Source organism: Colossoma macropomum, unplaced genomic scaffold (genome assembly GCF_904425465.1).
Source record: "Colossoma macropomum unplaced genomic scaffold, Colossoma_macropomum, whole genome shotgun sequence".
In the NCBI taxonomy this organism is placed as follows: Eukaryota; Metazoa; Chordata; class Actinopteri; order Characiformes; family Serrasalmidae; genus Colossoma; species Colossoma macropomum.
In genome coordinates this window covers 31,097,239-31,110,539 of record NW_023494795.1, presented here as the reverse complement: position 1 = coordinate 31,110,539, position 13,301 = coordinate 31,097,239, and the positions used below count along the sequence as shown (strand labels likewise).

Sequence of the window (13,301 nt, the reverse complement as noted above, 5' to 3'; positions counted from 1 at the left end):
TGACAATATGTAATAGAAATATGACTTATGGTTTTATATCAAATTGTATGCCAGCATGTAACAGGTCCATTTTAGCTTGGTTTGTATTTTGTCTAAAGCTGATTAATAGTGAACAGTGAAGACTATCCCATTATAAATAAATACTGAATCGGAATATTTAACAATATTTTATTTAATATTGATATGAAATTGTGTGTCAGTTCTGGCTGTATGTGGGGCTGCTGCACTGTTTGAGGTGGACGAGCATTTGTGGGGCAGTGTGGAGCTCAGCTGTCAGAGGGGTTTGGAAAAGTCTGCTGCAATCTCTTCAGCTGCTAGCAGTGATGAGTGACTGAGAGCATGACTTAAATATAGCTGTAACCCTGCTCCATATACACCAGTACAACAAGAAGAAGAGCAGAGGGGTCTGAACCCAAACTACAATACAAAAAAGTACTGTTACCATAGTGAAGCAGTGACTCTAGTAGAAAATAGAAAAAAAAAACCTATCAACTACTTAAGTTCTGAGGCTTTAAATAGAACTACAGTGGAACATCTTACTCCATCCAGCATCTATCAGTATAGGAACTGAAACTTGTTAGATTTAATTCTTCTCTTTTGGGATCCTCTTGGTCTAAAATAAAATGCTAAAGCTCCAAAGTGAGAGGAGTGAGCAACAGTAAAGCAGTCCAGCAGCTGAACCAACACAACTAAAGTGGAACTTGGGAAGAACTCTAAAAAATTAAGGTCTCTAGTTACGGTTCAAGGAAAAACCTTCAATTGTTATAGTACCTTTACATTAAGTTGAGGATCTTTAAACTTTCTAAAGGTTATTTTTCATTTACAGAAATTACTCTTTAAAGAACAATCCATTGAAAAGTACTTTAGGGAAAAAAATGGTTGAATCAATGGAATTGATTCATAGAACTCTTTAAATTTAAGAATTTAGCTGAAGTATTATCATTTGAAAAATATAAATGAATCATAATTTGATTTACACTGCTGTTCAAAAGTTCAGAATCAATGTTTTCAGTGATATAAAACCAATTCGGTCACAGATAAATGCATAAAATTACTTTAATATTTCTAGTTCTGTCTTCATCAGTTCTGTAGTTAGCAAGGAACACAGTTAGCTTCAGTGAGAAATTATAATAAAATAACACAAAAATGTTTGTAAATAAAAATTGAGTGTATTCATTATCATGTTGTAATTTTCTTGCACTGTAAAATGTTTAGTTAGTTTATTAAGAATAAAGTTGTATGCATAAGTTTGTGCACCGGTCAAATGACGTTTTATTGATTTTCTAAGTAATAATAAGCTAACATATCCTCTATAGAGAGCATAATTAAAAGGTTTATTACACAGTTTCGATTTATTTGTGGAATAGAGAAGAACTCAAAACGGCTTCTTTACAAAAATGCCTGCTAAAGCCTGAGTAGACTGATAAACCAATGTGATGATCAGTTATTAATCTCAGTGTTACTGAGCTCTGCTAAAGCCTGAGTAGACTGATAAATCAATGTGATCAGTTATTAATCTCAGTGTTACTGAGCTCTGCTAAAGCCTGAGTAGACTGATAAATCAATGTGATGATCAGTTATTAATCTCAGTGTTACTGAGCTCTGCTAAAGCCTGAGTAGACTGATAAATCATGGGATGACTGAACTGAACAATTTCCTCAGTAGTGAACATGTTCACAAGTGATAAGCTCAGCTTTGGTGTTGTACTGGATTTGTGCATGCGTTTCGTGACAATACACATACATACGATTAACTGACATTCACACAGCTACTCACTTCATGGTCAAATTTGCAGGAGTTTGTTATTGGGATATGGTGAATTGTTGGCTTAGGTCATGTAAGGCAGTGGGATTATGGGAGCATCAGTGGGCTAAAGCAGACGATAAGAGTCAAAATAACGTTAAGAAGTTTGTGTTCATTTTTGTATTCATTTGAATAATTACAATTTCCAAGAAACGTTATCAAAAGAATTACATGAAGAAAACCAGCAACAGCAGGAAACAGCATGAATTAGATACAAATTACAGTACAGTTTTTTTCCATGGAGTTCATCAGTATGTATTCTATAGTGTAGGTACATAAAACTGAGTGAATGTAAGTAGTTACTATCCACAACTCTCTAAGCCTGTAAGTGAAGAGAAAACTCCACTTTTAAACTCTGACCACCTCTTCCTCCTGATTGGTCTCTCTCTCTCTCTCTCTCTCTCTCTCTCTCTCTCTCTCTCTCTCTCTCTCTCGTAAGCATGTCAGAGTCTCTCTGCTGGCTCACACACTTTGAGGGAGGACAAAACACACGCTCACGCTGCTGGGGTTGGAAGCAGAAGGGAGAGCAGGAGGTGAAGAAAGGAAAGAGAAGAGAAGAAGAAGAGAGGAGAAGAAGAGGGCAGGAAAACGCTTACTTTGTGATGGTGCCTCTGTCTGGGTGGTCAGACTAAAGCAGAAGTCAAAAGGGAAGGAGCGGTCATTCTATAGGATTTTATTTGCTTTAAGTCCTCACACTTGGGAGTGACTGTGGAAAGGTAGGACACTTTTCTTATTCACTCAGCTTACGTTAGAGAAGTTAGTTATCATTCACAAAGTGAACCACGAGGATTGTTAGACTTTCACTGAAAACATGCCAACATGAATTGCAGTTGTGAAGTCCGTCCGTGCTGACTGAACTCTATCTGAATCCATTAGATGTGGTAATTAAAAGGGGAATTCTGCAGAGTTCTGAAAATTCCCACATAATTCAGTGGTTGAGATGTTAATGAAGTCATTCAGAGTGGTTTGATGTGAAATGGGTCAGTGTAGAGAAACTTACAGACTCAGATTTCCTTACAGTGGTGGTGATAGGAACCAGGGGTCACCATGTCTACAACACAGATATAGCCATTTCATTTACTATCCAAAACCACCAGTGAACCTACACATGTCTTCTACGCGTCTTATATGTCATGTTGATGATGGTAAAATAGTGATAAATCTGAAAACATAATTTTTATTTGGGGACTGTTTTGCCTTACAGCACCCTGCATGCACCCCTGTGGATTAAAAAATATATCATTACTGTCAGAACATAACCTTGTGTCTCCAAAATGATCATTTTGCATGAGATGGCAAAAACATTGTTAAATAACCATCTTAAGGACCATTTTTTACTTGCCTAATTATTATGAATTTTAATACCATGCAAAGGGCTGCGGGTGTATTCAAACAGCACAAAACATGAAAAACAGCAAAAATGGAGATACAAGGTTTTTGCACAGAAGCAACTATATATGTTTGAGGCCAAAATCTTCTTAAAACTATCGAAAAACAATGTCTCAGGCATCTGATAGTCAATTCAAAACCATTTCATGTAATAACTTTCTGTGAGGGAGCTGTTAGAGGTGGACGTCTGGTTCCTATCACCAACAATGTAAACAGTTCTGGCTCTGTTTCTTGTTTTTTTCACATCAGACTATGAATGTATCCCAGTGAACTGAGCATTTCACACCAAATCACTCTGAATGACTGTTTAAATCTTAACTTTTTTAATTAAACAAAAATGTAAACCAATGGAATTCCCCTTTAAAGTCATACAACAGCTTTCAATGTAAACAAAGCGGAAAACCTGTTAATTAAAGCAATACATGTAGAAGTCCAGTAGCTTTTTCCATTGATGCAGTTCAGTTTTTCACTTTCACTCTTAAAAATCACACAAAAAAGGGGTCTTTGGGATAATGCCATAGAAAAAGCACTCTTTTTTCAAAGAATCATTCAATTGATGGTTCTTTAAGACCCATTTTGTGTAAATAAGCTGTGTATTACAAAAACTGTTTACAGTTTAAAGAATGTCTACATAATGTAAAGCTTTAGTAACTCCGTTTTTGAAGGACACCTTCAAAGGTCATGTTATAACACATGTTTAAGCAGTAAATAATGTATTTAAAAAGCATTACTTGAGTATTTATGAACAGCTTATGCCAGTAATCACAGGATAACGTAGATGTTTTATGAAATAAATGACACTGTTCACATAAGGGGCATTAAATAAAGTGACAGACACTCACTGAATTTGAAACACTGTTATAAAGCATCATTTACAAGAAATTGATCTAGACAGGACCACAATATTTCAGCTTTATGTATTTCTACTTGAGCCAAAATATAAATGTACAATTTCTATTAGGGAGAATTAGTTTAGATGCATAAGGATAATAGTTTAGATACTTAAATACATTGAAAAGCAAGCAGTGTTTGGTACTCAAGTGGAAATGATTTCAATTATTATTACTTTACTCAAGTAATATTTTACCAGGAGTATTTTTAGTTTTACTCAAAAAAGTATATGTATATGTATATTTATACAAATATGCGTATAAAATATGTATGGAAATGATCACTTTCTTTCATCACAATCTTTCATAGACTGGTACAAAATTATTAACTAGGCTTATGATTTACCATTACTTGGTAATGCTGTTTCATAACCCGTGTTTAAGGCCCCTTGTGTAAATACAATGTCATTACTTCACTAAGCATTTTATGGCATCTTAGGATTAATGGCTGTTCACGTGTACTCAAGTGTTGCTTTAGAAATATATTATTAATTGCTTATGCATGTGTTATAAAGTCTCCATGTTGGTAGCCAAATACAGTAGTCTTAATAGAACTTAATTTGAAGAGGGTACAGAGTTTATTCACTAAGATCCACAGTTTGGCCTTCATTTTTCTGGTATTGATTCACATTTATGGGAATGATAATCACCAAACGTGTACCATGTGTACTTGAGTCATTGGTGTAAGATCTGCATGAGTTACTCTTTGAGAATTCTGGAGAGAAACGGTCGTCTAGCACTGAAGTTTGTGGCTGCTAACATAAAACAAAAGAGTATACTTAAATTTTATTGCTGTTCCTAGTTAAGGGTTACACTTAAGTGTTTTACAGTCTTCTTGCAACTATCAAAACCATGAGTGACGAAACCTACTGTAAATCTAAGCTCTAAAACTCCATTTGTCCTTAAAGGGGAGTTCCACCAATTTTTCAAAATTTCTGCATAGTTTAATGGTAAAGTTGTAAATAAAGTCATTCAGAGTGGGTTGGTGTGAAGTGCTCTGTTGTAGAGATACCAACTGTACAGAATTGTTCACAGTGGAGTTGATAGGAACCAGACGTCTGAAGAGTTTAATGACTCAAAGTGTCCTCACAGAAAGTCATTACATGTAATGTCATTGTTTTACAAAGACAGTTTTGTCCTAAAATGTTTATTTTGTGTCTAAAATGTATGACGGGGAGATACTTGCAGGTAACATAGTTCTGAAACACCTTATTTTTTCTAATTTACCACTATTTTCCCGTTATCAGCATGACTTAAAACTCAGAAGACATGTGTAGGCTCATTGGGATGGTAAATAAAATGGCAAAATTTGTGTTGTAGACATGGTGACCCCTGGTTTCTGTCACCACCACTGTAAAGAAATGAGTCACTAAGTTTCTCTACAGTGAACCAATTTGCACCAAACCACTCTGAATGACTGTTTACATCTCAGACTGAGTATATTTTAGTTTCAACTTCAGTATTTCCCTGAAGTGATTTTATGTAGCTCACTTTATCTAAATGTGCATGTAAGTGAAAACTTATGAACTAAGGTTCACTTAAGATGCTTTACACAAGCAGCGGTTTTAGCTGAAGCTCTGTTCATTGGATTTCTCTCATTGATTCTGTCTAAGAACAGAACAGCGAGTGGTTTCAGACCCGGGAGAGTTTATTGCAAAACGTGGGGGAGAGCATAAACGATAAAGCGATGTGGTCATAACTCCGGCTTTCAGACACTGCGACTCAACAATCTCTCTGGACGCTGAAAACTGTCCAAACAGTTCAGTTCATGGAGCAAAAGACGCGTGCTGAGGAACCAGACACATTACTCTCCAGTAAGAGAGACAGAGGAGGGGGAGAAATAAAAATGGCCACATGAGGCCTTAGAAAATGTGATATATTGTAAATACAACCACCTGAATGCTTTAAGTTATTCTGCACACTTATGTATAAGTATACACCCTTGAAAAAGAGGTTCTTCAGGAATTCTTTAGGAAAGTCAGTGGTTATACACAGAACCATGACAACTCAAAGAATCATTTGAATGCTTACATGGTTCTTTTTCGTAATTGAGAATGTCTTATATATCGTGGCTGTCCAAGGAGAAACATGTATCTCCAAAACTAGCCACTTTACAGGAGACAGAAAAAGATTTTTTAGCGTTCAGCGTAAATTAAGGTAAGGAATTTTTTATTCCAAGTGATTTTGGAACGTTTCTATTGGTCTATTTATTATGGCATTTTCACACAGTGTAAAGAGCAGCTGCCCTGTTTAAATGATATACAAAAATAAAAATTGACAAAAATTTAGATACAGTTTTTCAGCAATGATATTGTTTTCTAAAGAACCTTTTAACAAATGGTTCTTTATAGCCCAAAAAGGGTTCCACAACTGTAAGTAATAAACTGTAGAACCCTTTTTGCTAAGAGTGCAGTGATAATCTGCCAAATTTCATTTTAATGAAGACATACTTTATTTACATTTTATATGTTGACATTTCTCTGTACATCTTACAACATGTTTTTATATAGGGAGAAAGAGAAAGCAAGAGAAAAAGAGAAAGGAAAAGAGTGTTAAAGTGTTTGAGAGAGAGAAAGCAAGAGAAAAAGAGGAAGGCAGAGAGAGATAGAGAAAAACAATGTGTGAGTAAGAAAGCAAGAGAGAAAGAGAAAGTCAGAGAGAGATAGAGAACAAATGTGTGTGAGAGAGAGAGTAAGAGAGAGAGATAAAGAGAAAGAGAAAACATGTTATGGAACAGTCAATTTGAAATCAAAAATGACCTTTTTTACTGTGTTAGTTCATGTCTTTGGTCAAATTAAGCATGATTCATAAACAAAAGTCAAAAGACAAGTCTTATTTATTGTAATCGTCCTTCAAAATCGCTACAACTTTTGTTACAAACGTCTTTTTTATTATTATTATTTTTAATAATTTATTGACCAATTTTCTCCCCAATTTAGTCGTGTCCAATTCCACCCGCTAGTTAGGACTCCCCCAATCACACGATGCTATCAACGCTAGGAGGGTGAAGGCTAACACAGGCTTCCTCCGAGACCTGTGAAGTGCCACCGCTTCTTTTCGAGCTGCCGCTCACGCAACGTCATCGGACAGCCGAACGCGCTTGGAGGAAAGCGCCAACCGCCAGATCTGTTACGTCAGCTAACAGACGCCTGCGCTGACTAGCATCGCGCTGAGTGATGGGGGGAGAAGGGGAGCCATCCTACCCACCCAGAGAGAGCGAGGCCAATTGTGCTCTCTTGGGCTCCCGGCTACGGATGGCTGTAGCATCACCAGGGATGGAACTCGCAATCTCCTGATGATAGGGCCAACGCTTAGACGGTTGCGCCACTCGGGAGCCCCTCTAAAACGTCTTTTGATATTTGATTACACCACAGTGCAACAAAAAGATGGTAAAAATCATATTTTTTGACAGTTCTAGACTGAACACAGATATTTGATTACCGTAAAGGACATTCTTTTCGTTTTATTTGAAATTTGTGACCGACATTAACATATATTTGAGCTTGTATGTATCAGTTTTACAGTGACTCTCAGTAGAGTCCTGCCATTGAGCTGCTGCCGCTGCTTTCCTTTCCTAACAACTACCTGAAACCTGGTTAGACTTCAGCTCATATTCACAGTCAGTGATGTATCTAAAACTTCCACAAGACCTAGAGTGACTCTCAAAATTGATCCCACCTATTGTAATCAAAACGTGATTGGTTGATTCCTCTGTCACCTCCGAATTATGTTGGTAATCTAACAAGTAAGGCCTTCAGTTGAGCTCCTGAAGTCCTAACCAATGGGACAGCTCACTTGGCTGTATCTAACAAGATATCACAAAGGAAAAAATCCTGGTTGGACAATCTTCCATAGGATGTTTCGAGAACTAAACCCTTTTATTTCCAACCAAATCTTAACAATGAAATAAGAGTATCAACGCACTACTACAATAGGGTTTAAAAATACAAGCATGACAGCTCTACTGAATAAAAAAAAAAAAACTTAAAGTTACAGACATTTATTTCTCTAGTTCCCAGAAACCAGAGATGGCCTAGAAGGCCTGAGGGGTTCCCCTCTGCCTAGATCCCTTGTGGGCTCTATAATATTAAAAATTCCTGTAGTACTGTGACTGGTGTGTTAGAAAGGTCGCAGAGGAAAATGTTTCTCAAAATTGTGCAGCATTTATACTCTGTTTTCAGTTGGCAGTGAGAGGTACTTTGTGTCTCCATATAAAACTCTGCTTTCTGATGCGGTCATAAATTCATCAAATCGTTTTCTCTTTTAAGTAAGTCTAATTTTGTCAGCTGTTCTTCTCAAAAAGGACCCCAGAGGCCTGTTTCCAGTGCAGGACAGTTTAATAGAAGTTTATGTTCTGAGAAATGCACTCTTACATTTCTCCACAGTCTCTTGAAGTAAGTGATGCGTCCATATTTCATATTATTATTTTACATCTTCCAATACCCACACACTCCTCGTTAGCCTCATTTGTTGCTTAATGTTTGCCCTACCATGCCAAGTTCACTGGCCTTTCTGGCACCCCCTGTCTAGCATAAAAAGTGACGGACATCTTAAACGCCTCTCTGTGCTGGCCGCAGGAATGACTCACTCACTGTTTCTTTTTGAACCCCAGCGCTGTGGCCGAGGGCTCAGTGATAAGGCCTGGGCTCTGAGATCAGCGGCCTATTTCAGCTCAAAACATCTCAGTGAGAGAGAGAAACAGTGGCCCGGGCTGTAGCCGTGGCAACATAACACAGACAGAATAAATGAGTTGTGTTTGTTTAGGTATTTTTTCTTTCTGACTCTGTATAACATATCACTGTGGAAGGCAGCAGACCACCCACACATCAAAATATACTGTCATACTAGAACATAGAGTTAGTCAGGCATCTGCTCAGGCGATATTAAATATGTGGTTATTAAATAAAAACGAAAAAATATCTCTGAATTTTTATCTCGTTCATCATCTTTAAAAGAAATTGTTCTTGAATTCTGAACTCCTTGAATTCTAAATATTCATTGGTCGTAATGAACAGTGTTTGGTTACATATTAACAGTGCACAATAGCACTTTATATCAAGAAACTTTATTGAAGGACAGCATTCGTAAGGCATGGCAACTGACATAAACCTACAACATTCGTAAAGGCTTGTTCCAACAAGTGTCAGTTGTCATAAAGGCTGCTTATGTCATTTTTTAATATAATTTCACCTCCACAAGTGTTATGATAACTGGCACTTGTTATATTAAGCCCTGAAATGTCTAAATAGCACAGACCAGCATGAAATCCATGCTGGTCTATGTTGTTTTTTGCTGGTTTATGCAGGTCTGGTGCTGGTTTATCTGGTCACCCAGCATGGTCATGATGGTTGACCAGCACACCAGCATCCAAAACACAACATATGCTAGTTTTACTGGTAACCAGACATACTGGTCTATGCTGACTGATTTATGCACTAGACACTTCTGAATCCAGCCTTAAAACATTACTGTTTGAGCAGCTTTCAGCTCAGTTGACAGCACTAACTGTGTTTACATGCACTCAATAATCCGATCATAATCTGATTTCTACAGTTATCTGATTATTCAAATGGTCATGTAAACAGCATACTCCGATTTCTTAGATTAGAGTAAGGTCTAGAAATCTGATTAAAAAATATGATAAAAAGCTGGATTTCAGCTCAGTAATCAGATTTCTCAGTACAGGTAAACTCTTACTCTGATTTCTTTCGGATTTCTCAGTCTGCGCATGTGCGAAACAGGCTACGATATAAGAAAGTGGCATTGCTGCAAGATGGCAGCTAAACACTTCTGAAGCGATGCTGAAACCAACTGCATGCTTGACGAAATAAAGGATTTAAATATTTCTAGGTAAAGTGGTGCGATTTAAACAATGGCATGAAGTTTGAGTTTTACATTATGTTTACATCACATCTTCTTCTGTGAGTTTATTGGCTGGTTGTAAAGCAGAAATCCAATTACTGTCTGACTCACAGAGACCCGTAGTTTCCCCATTATCTGATTTCTCAAGTGCATGTTAACGCGTTGTTCGGATTACTGACAAAATCTGATTTTCTACAGTTTTACGGATAATGAAGTGCATGTAAACACAGTCACTGTCAGCTGTACTGCACTTCTCTCCTGTAACGGCACTTTATTATCCTAATTTTAGTTTTGTTTTGATTTTATTTTGTTTACATTCTCTTTTAAAATGTACTGTTTTAATCACGTGTCTAATTTCTGTTCTCCTTTAATTTGTTGCTTCTTCTTTGTATTTCATCATTTGTAAAGCACATTGAATGACCGCAGTGTGTGAAAGGTACCATATAAATAAACTTGCCTTGCCTTATGTAGCCTTAGGAGTGCTGCCCCTCAGTTAAGTGTAACCATCATATCTATACTACAAACTCCTAAAAGTGTTTTCAAATGTTGCCTTCTGTTTACTGAGTCAAACGTTTGAGAAAAAGTCCAAATTTACACAATTTTCCAAGACATGTTTGGTTTCTGAAGTTTGCTGCTTTAGTTGTGTTCTGGAGCAATGAGGCTAATGTAGCTAGCAAGTAATGTAAGCTTATACTTGACCAGTTAGCATCAGGCTAATCACATGCCTATGGCATTACATAATTAGGACAAAAAACTAGGCAAGTGTAATCCATGACAGTTACAGGAAAATGTGACGTTACAAATGGCAAAAGTGCAACATTATTTTTTCCTGCTGTTTTATTTTTGTAAACTTTGAAAAAGGATTCTATATAGCACCAAAAAAAGAGTTCTTCTATTGTTACGATGTCAAGCTTGTAATAAAAGAACCCTTTTTGGGGCTATATATAACTCTTTTAAAAAAGGTTCTAAATAGAACCATATTCAACACATTCTCCATCAATCTGAAGAACGCTTTCACAATGCAGATACCCCTTTAATCATGCAAAGGGTTCTTTGAGTGTTTGTGGTTCTATATAGAACCATTTTCTAGTCAAAGAACCCTTGAAGAGCCATCGTTTTTAAGTATGTACTTTGGAGTTTCTACCTCACACTTACCTGATTAATGCTTACACTCTCAAAAAGCTGTTTTTAAAGGTTCTTTAGTAAAGAAAATGGTTCTATTTAACACCATGACTTCTGTGTAGAACCATTTCATGCTTAAATGGTTCTTTGCATGGTTAATTTGTTCTGTAGATTGATGGAAAATGTGTTGTATATGATTCTATGTAGATCCTTTTTGAAAATGGTTCTGTATAGCACCAAAAAGGGGTCTGCTATCGTTACAAGCTTGACATTGTAACAGTAGAAGAACCTTTTAGTGTATAGAACTAAAAAGACTGCAGAATACAGTGTTACCACTTTAACACAGTAATTCTTTGGATTAGGTTACAGGTAATCAGTCATTTGTACTGGAATAGGTTTTTGAGTAACTCTCCCAGCCCCTGTTGCTTTGAGCTGGCCTCCAAGCTAATTACTTATGCTAACTGTTCAAACTTCCCTCAGACTTTTTCTATAATTATACAGATATTTGCTGACACCAGATATTGAGCTGAATACGGCATAAGAAAGAGACGACAAGATAACGGTGGAGACTTATGACTGCATTGATTCTCTCTCTCTCTCTCTCTCTCTCTCTCTCTTTCTCTTTCTCGCTCGCTCTCGCTCTCCATTTACTTTATGAGGGAAGTGATCTCATCTCCATCCCAGCAGAAAGGCATTTGAGACGAGGTTGCTCGAGCAGTACATCTGGCCAGTGATGTCACTCTTTTGGACGAGTCTGCTTCTGCAGAACACGCTCACGAAGATAAAACCTCAAAACTTATCACTCTGCTCTCACTCATCCATCACAGTCATCCACTTAGCCAGCACTTTAGCGCTAGCCAGCGCGTCCTCCTCCCCCATACGGTTTCGCTCGTTTGAGGCTGTTCGAAATGTCTGATGAAACATGATGAAACGCAGCGAAGCCAATAATTATACAATTACAGCATTCTTCAGCCGTGTTTCTCGCGCTGACTTAGAGGAATTACAGTGCATGAGAGACGTCTCCTGAGAAGCTTTTTTGGAAGGAGCGTTCACCCAGGCCCGCTTTTATGATCCCTATTTTTATATCCACTCTGGAGCTTCAGTCCCTCGTCCAGCTCCCCGTGTAAGGTGACCTGTAATGGGGTCACGTTTGTTGCGAGGGCGGCTCAAATGGACTCCAGAATAAAGTCCCTCTCAGGCTACAGTAACTTCTGGATCAACTCAGTGCGCTAAAAGGGAGAGATACTGTATAAATCTGTTCACCTTCTGTTCACCTTCGCTTAAAGTGATGGTCTGTACACCAAACATAGTCAGTGAGCCAAGAGATGTTTGGTGTCTGAAGTTTGCTTCATTAGTTTTGCACAGATTAAAGTTGCTAAACAGTAGGATTGTAACCGATAGTTGGCATTGTGCTAACTGAATGACTAAATCGGGTGTCAAACTCAACCACTAAAAGGGCCATATTAAAAAATCTTAACAAGTCTGTGGGCCAGCTGTGTTCTATTCAGTTTTTACTTAACATTTTGCCATGACCCCAACTGGCCATTGTTTGTTGAAAATGTGCCATACAATAAAAAATAGACACTGAATACTTGAACAATTGAAAAATCATTTTAAATAAAAACAAATTGTTTTAGATAAAACAGTAGACTACATTAGCTGCAGATAACTGTTAAATCCCTTTAAATGTCACCAATGTACAGTAGGTTTTTGAAAACTGCCCATTCGCTTTAACTAGACACCGGCCATCTTTTTTTTGTTGTTTTTGGTGGTGCTGTCCCATAGGTCGTTGTTGGGGTGGGAGCACACGTTACATTGCATGCTGGAACTATAGTGCAGATTATGGTGAAATGGGCTAATATTAATAGAAAATTAAAATAATTATGTGGACCAAATAGGATTGTGCCACGGGCCTGACTTGGCCAACAGGCCGTGTGTTAGACACATGGGGACTAAATCATCGCAATCTTGTCTCCCTGCTGAAAAAGTCCATGCAGATCTAAGCTGGTTTATGCTGGTCTGGTGCTGGTTTAGCTGGTCACCCAGGATCCAAAGCATAGCTTATGCTGGTTTGAGTGGTGACCAGCATAACAACTTACACTGCTGCTGACCAGCATCATATCACACCATATCGCATATTGCTGTTGTCGGAACAAAACCTCTTATCTCCAAAATGGTAACCTTCTTTAAAAAAAAACTTCTTTACTCTTAATATAAGTCAATGAAACCAAAATT

General features: G+C 37.5%; 1 protein-coding gene across 2 annotated transcripts in view; it reads left to right on the top strand.

Annotated features, from left to right (window-relative positions):
• The first annotated feature begins 2,253 nt into the window (after positions 1-2,253).
• Positions 2,254-13,301, top strand: part of LOC118815809 (filamin-A-interacting protein 1) — a 58,281-nt gene continuing 47,233 nt past the window's right edge. For both annotated transcript variants that reach the window (XM_036582178.1, XM_036582177.1), the window contains exon 1: positions 2,254-2,519. The gene's annotated coding sequence lies outside the window, so the exon portion shown is untranslated. The remainder of the gene's footprint in view (positions 2,520-13,301) is intronic.